A 12,592-nucleotide genomic window follows, 5' to 3' on the forward strand; every position below is an offset into this window, starting at 1 on the left:
GTTTGTTGAAGTAAGAACATCACCTAACCACCGATCCACCCACATATCAAATTATTAAAGTAGCGAACACGAATCAAACCAACATGATGAAAGTGGCATGGTTAAATTCCCGTGTACCCTCAAGAACGTTTTGCTTATCATAAGAGATGTTTTGTCCTGTCCTTTGCTACAAAAGGATTGGGATACCTTGCTGTACTTTATCTACCGTTACCGCTACTTGTCCGTTAAAATTATTTTGCTATCAAACTACCTGTTACCGACTATTTCAGCGCTTGCAGAAAACACCTTGCTAAAAACCACTTGGCATTTCCTTCTGCTCCTCGTTGGGTTCGACACTCTTACTTATCGAAAGGACTATGATTGATCCCCTATACTTGTGGGTCATCAGCCATCCTTGAGCAACGAGCTAGTCCGCTAGAGGCTCGCTAGGGACATGTTGTTGTCTATGTATCCACACATGTATTTTAGTTTCCGGTCAATACAATAATAGCATGGATAATAAACGATTATCATGAACAAGGAAATATAATAATAACCACTTTATTATTGCCTATAGGGCATAAGAGTCCCCCACTTGCACTAGAGTCAATAATCTAGTATTACATCATAATGAATCTAACACCCATAGAGTCCTGGTGTCTCCTCCTTGATCGCATTGCAGATGGATTTGAAGCGTCGCTTTATGTGTCTGGTCCTCTTGTGAAACCTTGGTTTCTTGGCTAGACCAATGGCACCAGTGTTGTCATAGAACAGAGTCATTGGGTCCAGTGCACTGGGCACAACTGCAAGATCTGTCATAAACTGCTTCATCCAGACACCTTCCTTTGCTGCCTCTGAGGCAGCTATGCACTCCGCTTCACATGTTGAATCAGCTACCACACTTTGGTTGGAACTACACCAGCTTACCGCTGCCCCCCCATTTAGAATATATATCTATCCGGTTTGATACTTAGAGTCATCTGGATCAGTGTCAAAGCTTCCATCGATGTAACCCTTTACGAAGAGCTCTTGATCACATCCATAAACGAGAAACAGTTCCTTAGTCCTTTTTAGGCACTTAAGGATATTCTTGACAGCAGTCCAGTGTTCCACTCCTAGATCACTATGAAACCTTCCGCCCATACTTATGGCAAGGTTTACATCATGTCTTGTGCACAACATCGCATACATGATAGAGCCTATGGCAAAAGCATAGGGGATGACACTCAACTTCTCTCTACCCTCTGTAGTCGCTAGGCATTGAGTCTTACTCAACTTCACACCTTGCAAAACAGGAAAGAATCCCTTCTTGGACTAATCCATTTTGAACTCCCTCAAAATCTTATCAAGGTATGTGCTCTGTAAAAGTCCTATTAAGCGTCTCGATCTATCTCTATAGATCTTGATGCCTAATATGAAAGCAGCTTCTCCTAGGTCCTTCATTGAAAAACTCTTGTTCAAATATTCCTTCACATTTTCCAAAAGTTCTATATTTTTTCCAATCAGCAATATGTCATCCACATATACTATTAGAAATGCTATAGAGCTGCCATTCACTTTCTTGTAAATACAAGCTTCTCCGTAAACTTGTATAAACCCAAATGATTTGAACCTCATGAAAGGAAGATTCCAACTCTGAGATGCTTGCACCAGTCCATAAATGGATCGCTGGAGCTTGCACACTTTGTCAACCTTCTCTGCGTCAACAAAACCATCTGGTTGCATCATATACAACTCTTCCTTAAGGAAACCGTTAAGGAACACTGTTTTGACATCCATCTGCCAGATTTTGCAATCAAAAAATGCATCCATTGCCAACATGATTCTGTAGCGACTAGACCTCAAACGGTCAAGTCTCTATGCATCAGTGTCATCCCTGGATCGATAATGCTGACACGCACAGTACTCGAGGATTTATAACAGAGTTTCAATCACACACTTCTTACATCAAGTCCTCATAAGAGTATGATTACATAAATAAATCATGGCTAAAGGCCATCTGAACTAGATAACAGCAGAAGGCTTCAAAGGTAAATGAGTCCATCAACTCCAACGGCATAGCTGAGTGCAAAACAACGACCTATCGCACCTTATTCATCGTCTGAGTAGTCTGCAACATAAGACGTTGCAGCCCGAAAACGGGTCAGCACATGGAATATGCTGACATAGTTACACTGTAACGCAATGATGATGCAAGTACTATATCTACACGCAAAATTTGGCTAGTGGAGGTTGTAAGTTTCATAGTTTTGCATAAAGCTAGTTTTTCCCTATAACAAAGGAATAAATTTATTTAACTCCTCACATGTTGCCCATTATTTGAGAAGGTAACCCCAACTCAAATCCCAATTAAAAGTATCATCATTAACCCAACATCATAATTAATTAGAGTAATGTGTTGAGATCACATCAATAGATTCAAGTACCAGATACTCAAGATGTCCATAACTGGGGACACGGCTAACCATGATTACTTTATACACTCTGCAGAGGTTTGCGCACTTTTCGCCACAAGACTCGATCTCCTCCGTTGAATTTCTCGCACTACATGTTGTTTGAGAAACGGATGACCGAGACATAGTCTTTCAGAAGCGATAGCACCTTACGATGGATAGACAGTACCACCTACACCCCTACATCTGCTAGTCTACCCTGTAAGAGGTCACACAACTTACTCAACTACGCCAGAGCCCATAATGGCATCTGGCTGCACACAGAAGTTTCTAGCATGAATAATCTTATGATCCCTTTGAGCCTGGGTGGCAGTCCATAGGATAATCACACGGTAAACCCAGGATTTCCAAAAAAATAGGCAACACTGGGTTCCCCATGTGCCTCAATCCACCCAGATGCGTATTAAGTTGCCACCTTAATGTAAACCTTAATTAAAACAACTCTCAAACTTCCATGTGTGAATCTCGATCCAATCCCCGTCTACAAGCATGGCTAAGCAACAATAAGCATAATGTATATTATCGGGGTGATCAAAAGGGTATTAGTTTCCTACCTCAAGTACTACAACCAAACCACACCTTCCCAATCCTACCAATGCAAATATGTGTGGGCAGAACTAATGCATAGTAAAAACTGGGTATAAAAGAGTATGACCAAAGTGTTACTTTCCTTGCTGATGATCTGCAAACTCTAGAGATTCTTAGTAACAATCTTCGCACTCCGGGTAATCTAGTGTAGACAAACAATAGCATACATAAGCAATCACTCAAACGAAACACGAGAAAACTCGAGAAAAGATCCAAATCAAACACAAAACAAGAAAACAGCTTAAACTAACAAGAGTCAAAACCTAACAGCAATATTAACATGTGAATTCTATCTTAACAATGGGTACAAGTGATTAGCTACGATTCGCAAAAAGATTCAACTCAAACAGAGCGACGAAACTCAGAATATGAACGAAACAAGATTCGTTTACTAATCTGGACTAAAGTCAAATTTTAAAGTACGAAAATCATGTTCAAGTTGGTTAACTAGAAAGAGGGCTTCGAGACAAAGATTTAGGCGCTGGTTTCTCCTAAATAGGATAAACGAGTAAAAAGTTATAGTAGATTGAAGATCAGGGACAGAATCGCGATCGAAAATAATCGCTGATAAAACCCTAGAAAAAATGAAACAAATAGACTAACAAATGAACGTTCGTTAACTGAACCTAACCTGCGAACACCGTTCATTAAAACGAACGTACGGATGAACGTCCGCTAAATAAATAAACCGACAAAAACCAATCTAATGAATTAAATCGGAAACTAAAAAAACAGGGGTTAACCAAAGAAAACCGTTTGGTCAAAATGAGGTCAACGGCGACGGCTCTGGCGAGATCCGCAGCGGTGGCGGCGGCGTTCGGTGGTGGCGGGCGGTGGCGGAGCTAGTGAGGCGGCGGCGTCTAGCGTCGGCGGTAGCAGTGGTGGCGACGGCGGCAGCTAGCGCTAGCGGCGGCGGCGGCTAAGGGCGGTGGTGGCGTGGCTGCGTGCGGGAGGCGGCGGTGCGGGACGAGGGCAAAGGGGCCGCGGGTGGCGGCTTAAATAGCCTCGAGGGTGCGATCCGACTTGGGGAGGGGGTCGGCAGCAGCGTGGCAAGCTCGGACTCCCTCGGGAATCGAGCGAGGCAACAGCGGGGCGAGGCGGGGAAGGCGGCGGCGGAACGGGCCGGCTCAGCTGGGCCTCGGCCCTGTCGGGTTTAAAATAATTTTGCCCGAAAATAAAAATCTTAATAAAATACAAAAATAATTCTAAAAATACCAAAACAAATTTTCGGTGCCTAAATGAAATATTTAGAATAAAGTGAACATTTTTCTGGCCTAATAATGCAATTTTGAAAAATGCATATTTTTCTAATTTGAATAAAATAGTAAATAAATACCAAAAAATCATAATTTGATTTTAAAATTCTTTGTCCAATATTTCTCTAAATTTGAAGAAGTCGTATTATCTTCTCTCATTTATTTTTAAATTGGAAATACTTGGAGAGAAAAATAATAAAATCAAATTGATCCTTTCTTCAAATTTGAAATAAATTCAAATATGAATTTTGTGAAACCTCCAAATCTCTCCGAGGGTCCTTGAGTTGCTTAAGATTTCTAGGATCTCAACCAAAATGCAAGAATGAATATGATATGCATATTGTGATCTATGTATAACATCCAAATTGAAAATTTGGATGTTACAAATCTACCCCCCTTAAGATGAATCTCGCCCTCGAGATTCGAGTTGGTCAGTGATGTATACTACACAACCTTCTTCTTGTAGACGTTGTTGGGCCTCCAAGTGCAGAGGTTTGTAGGACAATAGCAAATTTCCCTCGAGTGGATGACCTAAGGTTTATCAATCTGTGGGAGGCGTAGGATGAAGATGGTCTCTCTCAAACAACCCTGCAACCAAATAACAAAGAGTCTCTTGTGTCCCCAACACACCCAATACAATGGTAAATTGTATAGGTGCACTAGTTCGGCGAAGATATGGTGATAGAAGTGCAATATGGATGGTAGATAAAGGTATTTGTAATCTGAAATTATAAAAACAGCAAGGTAACTAGCGATAAAAGTGAGGGTAAACGGTATTGCAATGGTAGGAAACAAGGCATATGGTTCATACTTTCACTAGTGCAAGTTCTCTCAAGAATAATAACATATATAGATCATATAACAATCCCTCAACATGCAACAAAGAGTCACTCCAAAGCCACTAATAGAGGAGAACAAACGAAGATATTATGGTAGGGTACGAAACCACCTCAAAGTTATTCTTTCGGATCAATCTATTCAAGAGTTCGTACTAGAATAACACCTTAAGACACAAATCAACCAAAACGCTAATGTCACCTAGATACTCCATTGTCACCTCAAGTATCCGTGGGCGTGATTATACAATATGCATCACACAATCTCAGATGCATCTATTCAACCAACACAAAGCACTTCAAAGAGTGCCCCAAAGTTTCTACCGGAGAGTCAAGACATGTGCCAACCCCTATGCATAGGTTCATGGGCAGAACCCGCAAGTTGATCACCAAAACATACATCAAGTGGATCACGTGAATATCTCGTTGTCACCACAGATAAGCACGGCAAGACATACATCAAGTGTTCTCAAATCCTTAAAGACTCAATCCGACAAGATAACTTCAAACGGAAAACTCAATTCATCACAAGAGAGTAGAGGGGGAGAAACATCATAAGATCCAACTATAATAGCAAAGCTCGCGATACATCATGTGCCATAGAGAGAACACGAGAGAGAGAGAGAGAAAGAGAGAGAGAGAGAGATCAAACACATAGCTACTGGTACATATCCTTAGCCCCGAGGGTGAACTACTCCCTCCTCGTCATGGAGAGCGCCGGGATGATGAAGATGGCCAGCGCTGAGGGATCCCCCCTCCGACAGGGTGCCGGAAGAGGGTCCCGATTGGTTTTTGGTGGCTATAGAGGCTTGCGGCAGCGGGACTCCCTATCTATCTTCTCCATCGATGTTTTTAGGGTATATGGGATTATATAGGTGAAAGAAGTCGGTCGGGGGGTGCTCGAGGGGCCCAGGAGACAGGGGCGCGCACTCCTATCTCCTGGCTTCCTCGAACCTTCCCTGGCTTGAACTCCAAGTCTCCCGGATCATATCCTTTCCAAAAATCACGCTCCCAAAGGTTTCATTCCATTTGGACTCTGTTTGATATTCCTTTTCTTTGAAATACTGAAACATGCCAGAAAACAGCAATATGGGTTGGGCCTGCGGTTAGTAGGTTAGTCCCAAAAGTAATATAAAAGTGTATAATAAAGCCCGTAATCATTCAAAACAGATAATAAAATAGCATGAATGCTTCATAAATTATAGATACGTTGGAGATGTATCAGCATCCCCAAGCTTAATTCCTGTTCGTCCTCGAGTAGGTAAATGATAAAAGATAGAATTTATGAAGTGTGAATGCTAGAAGGTGCACAAGTTTGATCAATGATAATTTCAATCACCTTTTCTAGCATATTTATATGTCATAACACTAGTTTACCTCATAAAACCTCTCACGATCAAGTAACAAGCTATTCACATGTTAAAGCATAGACCATAAACTTTCTTGAAAACTAGCAAACTTCATTCTTAGTCATCAAACATTTGTAATTCATCTTACTTTCAGGAAGGGTCTATGTCAGAGCTTTGATTTAGCAAACTCCACATACTCAACTATCATATAGTCTTCCACAATTGCTAACACTCACGCAATACTTATGGTTATGGAGTTTTAATCAGACACAGAGAAAGATAGGGGCTTATAATTTTGCCTCCCAACGTATTCACCTTTGGGTGGTGTCAACAACAATAGTTCATGCTAAATTACATTCAATTGGATATATATATCAGGATCACCCCAACACAAAGTGCTTGCCAAAGGATAAAATGAAAAAGGGAAAGGTGAAGATCACCTTGACTCTTGCATAAAGTAAAACACATAAAGTAAAAGATAGGCCCTTCGCAGAGGGAATCAGAGGTTGTCATGCGCTTTTAGGATTGGATACACAAAATCTTAATGCAAAAGAACGTCACTTTATATTGCCACTTGTATATGGACCTTTATTATGCAGTCCGCCGCTTTTATTGCTTCCATAACAAGATCATACAAACCTTATTTTCTCCGCACTAATAAGTCATGCATATTTTGAGAGCAATTTTTATTGCTTGCACCGATGACAACTTACTTGAAGGATCTTACTCAATCCATAGGTAGTTATGATGGACTCTCATGGCAAAAACTGGGTTTAAGGATATTTGGAAGCACAAGTAGTATCTCTACTTGGTGCAAGGAATTTTGGCTAGCATGAGGGGGAAAGGCAAGCTTGATAACCCGCAAGTATACGGGATCGCAACAGTTTTCGATAAGTAAGAGTGTCGAACCCAACGAGGAGCTAAAGGTAGAATAAATAATCCCTCAAGTTCTATCGACCACCGATACAACTCTACGCATGCTTGACGTTCGCTTTACCTAGAACAAGTATGAAACTAGAAATACTTTGTAGGTGTGAAAGGCTAGGTTTGCAAGACAATAAAGAACGAGTAAATAAAAGCTAGGGGCTATTTAAATAAAGACACAACTAAATTAGTAAAAGTAAAGAGCTCGTTATCACGAGAAAGTTATTTGTCCCTAGGCAATCAATAACTAGACCGGTAATCATTATTGCAATTTTATTTGAGGGAGATGCATAAGCTAACATACTTTCTCTACTTGGATCATAAGCAATTATGATTGGAACTCTAGCAAGCATCCGCAACTACTAAAGATTCATTAAGGTGAAACCCAACCATAGCATTAAAGTATCAAGTCCCCTTTTATCCCATACGCAAACAACCTACTTACTCGAGTCTGTGCTTCTGTCACTCACGCCACCCACCATAAGCAAATCATAAGCATATTGCAACACCCTACAGCAGGGATCCCTCACGTTTGCGCGACACGAAGAGCACCACAGGACAGCACCAATAATAAAACATGCAACTCAAACCAATCACGATCATCAATTAACCCATAGGACAAAACGAATCTACTCAAACATCATAAGATAGCCATACATCATTGGGGAATAATATATAGCATTGAGCACCATGTTTAAGTAGAGATTGCAGCGGGTAAGAGAGAGGTTACACCGCTGCATAGAGGGAGGAAGAGTTGGTGGAGATGCTGGTGAAGATGATGGCAGTGTTGGTGAAGATCACGGTGATGATGATGGCCCCCGGCAGCGCTCCGGCGCCACCGGAAGCAAGGGGGAGATGGCCCCCCTTCTTCTTCTTCTTCCTTGACCTCCTACCTAGATGGGAGAAGGGTTTCCCGTCTGTTCCTTGGCTCCCATGGCGTGGGAGGGGTGAGAGCCCCTCCAAGATTGGATCTATCTCTCTATTTCTGCGTTCCCTGATTCTACCCCTTCACTGTTTCCTTTATATCTGGAGATCCGTAACTCCTATTGGGGTGAATCTTTTGCCCAAATCTTTCTCATAAAATTAGCTTTCTTGCACCAAAAGAAGAGCATCAACCGCCTTACGGGTGGACCACGAGGGTCAGGGGTGCGCCCCCTACCTCGTGACCACCCCGGACACCGTTTCGCGTTGATTTCACTTCCCAAAAATCATAAATATTCCAAAACAATCTCTGTCCGTTTTATCCCGTTTGGACTCTGTTTGATATTGGGTTTCTGCGAAAGAAAAAACATGCAACAGACAGGAACTAGCACTGGGCACTGGAACAATATGTTAGTCCCAAAAAATAGTATAAAAGGTTGCCAAAAGTATATAAAAGTTGGAGAATATTGGCATGGAACAATAAAAAATTATAGATACGACGGAGACGTATCAGCATCCCCAAGCTTAATTCCTGCTCGTCCTCGAGTAGGTAAATGATAAAAAAGATAATTTTTGATGTGGAATGCTAGCATAATCTTGATCATATGTCTAATCATGGCATGAATATTAAGACACGAGTGATTCAAAGCAATAGTCTATCATTTGACATAAAAACAATAATACTTCAAGCACACTAATAAAGCAATCATGTCTTTTCAAAACAACATGGCCAAAGAGAGTTATCCCTACAAAATCATATAGTCTGGCCGTTTCTCTATCTTCATCACACAAAGTATTTAATCATGCACAACCCCGATGACAATCCAAGAAATTGTTTCATACTTTAATAATCTCAAACTTTTTCAACTTTCACGCAATACATGAGTGTGAGCCATGGATATAGCACTATAGGTGGAATAGAATATGATGGTGGGGTTATGTGGAGAAGACAACAAAGGAGAATGTCTCACATCGACTAGTCATATCAATGGGCTATGGAGATGCCCATCAATAGATATCAATGTGAGTGAGTAGGGATTGCCATGCAACGGATGCACTAGAGCTATAAGTGTATGAAAGCTCAAACTAAAACTAAGTGGGTGTGCATCTAACTTGCTTGCTCATGAAGACCTCGGGCATTTGAGGAAGCCCATCATCGGAATATACAAGCCAAGTTCTATAATGAATATTCCCACTAGTATATGAAAGTGAAAGCATAGGAGGCTCTCTCTACGAAGAACATGGTGCTACTATGAAGCACAAGTGTGGTAAGAGGATAGTAACATTGCCCCTTCTCTCTTTTTCTCTCATTTTTTTGGTGGGCTTCTTTGGCCTCTTTTTTATATTTGGGCTTCTTTGGCCTCTTTTATTTTTCATAAAGTCCGGAGTCTCATCCTGACTTGTGGGGGAATCATAGTCTCCATCATCCTTTCCTCACTGGGGTAATGATCTAATAATGATGATCATCACACTTTTATTTACTTACAACTCAATATCTAGAATAAATATATGACTCTATATGAATGCCTCCGGCGGTGTACCAGGATGTGCAATGATCTAGCGTAGCAATGACATCAAAAAATGGACAAGCCATGAAAACATCATGCTAGCTATCTTACGATCATGCAAGGCAATATGACAATGAATGCTCAAGTCATGTATATGGTGATGATGGAAGTTGCATGGAAATATATCTCGGAATGGCTATGGAAATGCCATGATAGGAAGGTACGGTGGCTGTTTTGAGGAAGATATAAGGAGGCTTATATGTGACAGAGCGTATCATATCACGGGTTTTGGATGCACCGACAAAGTTTGCACCAACTCTCGAGGTGAGAAAGGGCAATGCACGGTACCAAAGAGGCTAGCAATGATGGAAGGGTGAGAGTGCGTATAATCCATGGACTCAACATTAGTCATAAAGAACTCATATACTTATTGCAAAAATCTACAAGCCATTGAAAACAAAGTACTACGCGCATGCTCCTAGGGGGATAGATTGGAAGGAAAAGACCATCGCTCGTCCCCGACCGCCACTCATAAGGAAGACAATCAATAAATAAAAATTGTGCTCCAACTTCATCACAAAGTGGTTCACCATACGTGCATGCTACGGGAATCACAAACCTCAACACAAGTGTCTCTACAATCCACAACCACCCACTAGCATGACTCTAATATCACCACCTTTATATCGCAAAACTATTGCAAGGAATCAAACATATCATATTCAGTGATCTACAAGTTTATGTAGGATTTTATGACTAACCATGTAAATGACCAATTCCTGTCATCTCTCTAAATTGATATAAGTGAAGCAAGAGAGTATAGTTCTTTCTACAAAAGATGTGCCCACGCTCTAACAATTATAAGTGAATCAAAAGAGCATTCTACAAATGGCGGTTGTCTATATAAAGAGAAACAGGCAATCAAAACTTCAAATGATATAAGTGAAGCACATGAAGCATTCTATACAGCCACACTCAAAAGATTTAAGTGAAGTGCAATGAGCATTCTACAAATAGACCAAGGACCATCTCATACCAGCATGGTGCATAAAATAAAAATAAAAACCTAATTGCAAAAGACGCTCCAAGACTTGCACATAATGCATGAACGAAACGAATCCGAAAACATACCGATACTTGTTGAAGAAAGAGGGGATGCCTTCCCAGCATACCCAAGCTTAGATGCTTGACTCTCCTTGAATATTTACTTGGGGTGCCTCGGGCATACCCAAGCTTGATCTCTTGCCTCTCTTCCTTCTTCTCACATCAAAACATCCTCGATTAGACACTACATCCACACAAAACTTCAACAGAAAACTCGGTAAGATCCGTTAGTATAATAAAGCAAATAACCACTCTAAGTATTGTTGCAAACCAATTCATATTTTTTTTTGCATTGTGTCTACTATAATATAGATTTTCCATGGCTTAATCCACTGATATAAATTGATAGGTTCATCAAAATAAGCAAACCATGCATCAAAAATAGAATCTGTCAAAAACAGAACAGTCTGTAGCAATCTGAACATCCACCATACTTCTGCTACCCCAAAAATTCTACCAAAATTAGTAAATATAAAAATGTTCTATAGAAAGACAGTGCAAAAGGAATCAGAACCAATTTACGTTCCATATAAAAATGTAAAATCGCGCACTACAGCCAAAGTTTCTGTCCTGCACCGTACAAACCAACAAGCATCGTAAACATCCTAAAGGCAAACCTTAGCACATTATTTTTATAATACAATGGAATTGTACAAGGGGATAATTATTTTTATTGAAAAGTTTCTGTAATTAAGATTCACAAAGTTCCCATGGGCATGAACAAAGTTCAAGGACGTCCCCCACTTTCACAATGCTCGTCTCTCTCACTTTCACTTCTCTTTTTGAAAAGTTTTGGGTTCCCCTCTTTATTTTTGTTGTTTTTAAACTATATGAAAGCACTCAACAGAAATAAATGACTCTCTAAAACTTCCGGGTTGTCTCCCTGGCAGCGCTTTCTTTAAAGCCATTAAGCTAGGCATTTGGTGCTCAAGTAACGGATCCACCCGGATCCCAAGGTATATCAAAGCCAATTTGAATCAACAATGATTTGTAATTTAGTAATGAGCAAAAAGTAACATAAATCATGCAACAACGAAGTCTAACTCTCTTCCTATGCATCGGCATGTCATAAAAGAACAATTCATGCACACAAAGTAAAGGCCAATGCATAGTATAAGCATTTTCTTGCAATTCTATCGTGTTGGAAACATAAAGAGGCGGAGATAGAGTTCCTGTGTCATAATAATTGCAAGTAGGAGCAGCAAGGACATGCATATTATATTTATCAAAATCATCATATGCAACGGTAAAAGGCAACCCATCAATATAATCCTTAATAAGCACAAACTTCTCCGATATAGTGTAGTTGGGAGAATTCAAAAAGATAATATGACTATCATGCGTGGGTGCAATAGAAACAATTTCATGTTTAACATAAGGAACTATAGCAAGTTCATCTCCATAAGCATCATTCATATTGGCATCTTGGCCACAAGCATAGCAACTATCATCAAAAGGGGATATTTCAAAAGAATCATAGGGATCATAATAGTCATCATAGCAATCGTCCTTTCGTAAGCACGAAGGGGAATTAAACAATGTATGAGTTGAAGAGTTACTCTCATTAGAAGGTGGGCACGGGTGATCAATCCGCTCTTCCTCCTTTTGTTCTTCGCTCTCCTCATCATCTTTTTCATCCAATGAGCTCACAATTTCATCAATTTCTTCTTCCAT

The sequence above is a fragment of the Triticum dicoccoides genome, chromosome 4B (assembly GCF_002162155.2).
Source record: "Triticum dicoccoides isolate Atlit2015 ecotype Zavitan chromosome 4B, WEW_v2.0, whole genome shotgun sequence".
NCBI classification, from domain to species: Eukaryota; Viridiplantae; Streptophyta; class Magnoliopsida; order Poales; family Poaceae; genus Triticum; species Triticum dicoccoides.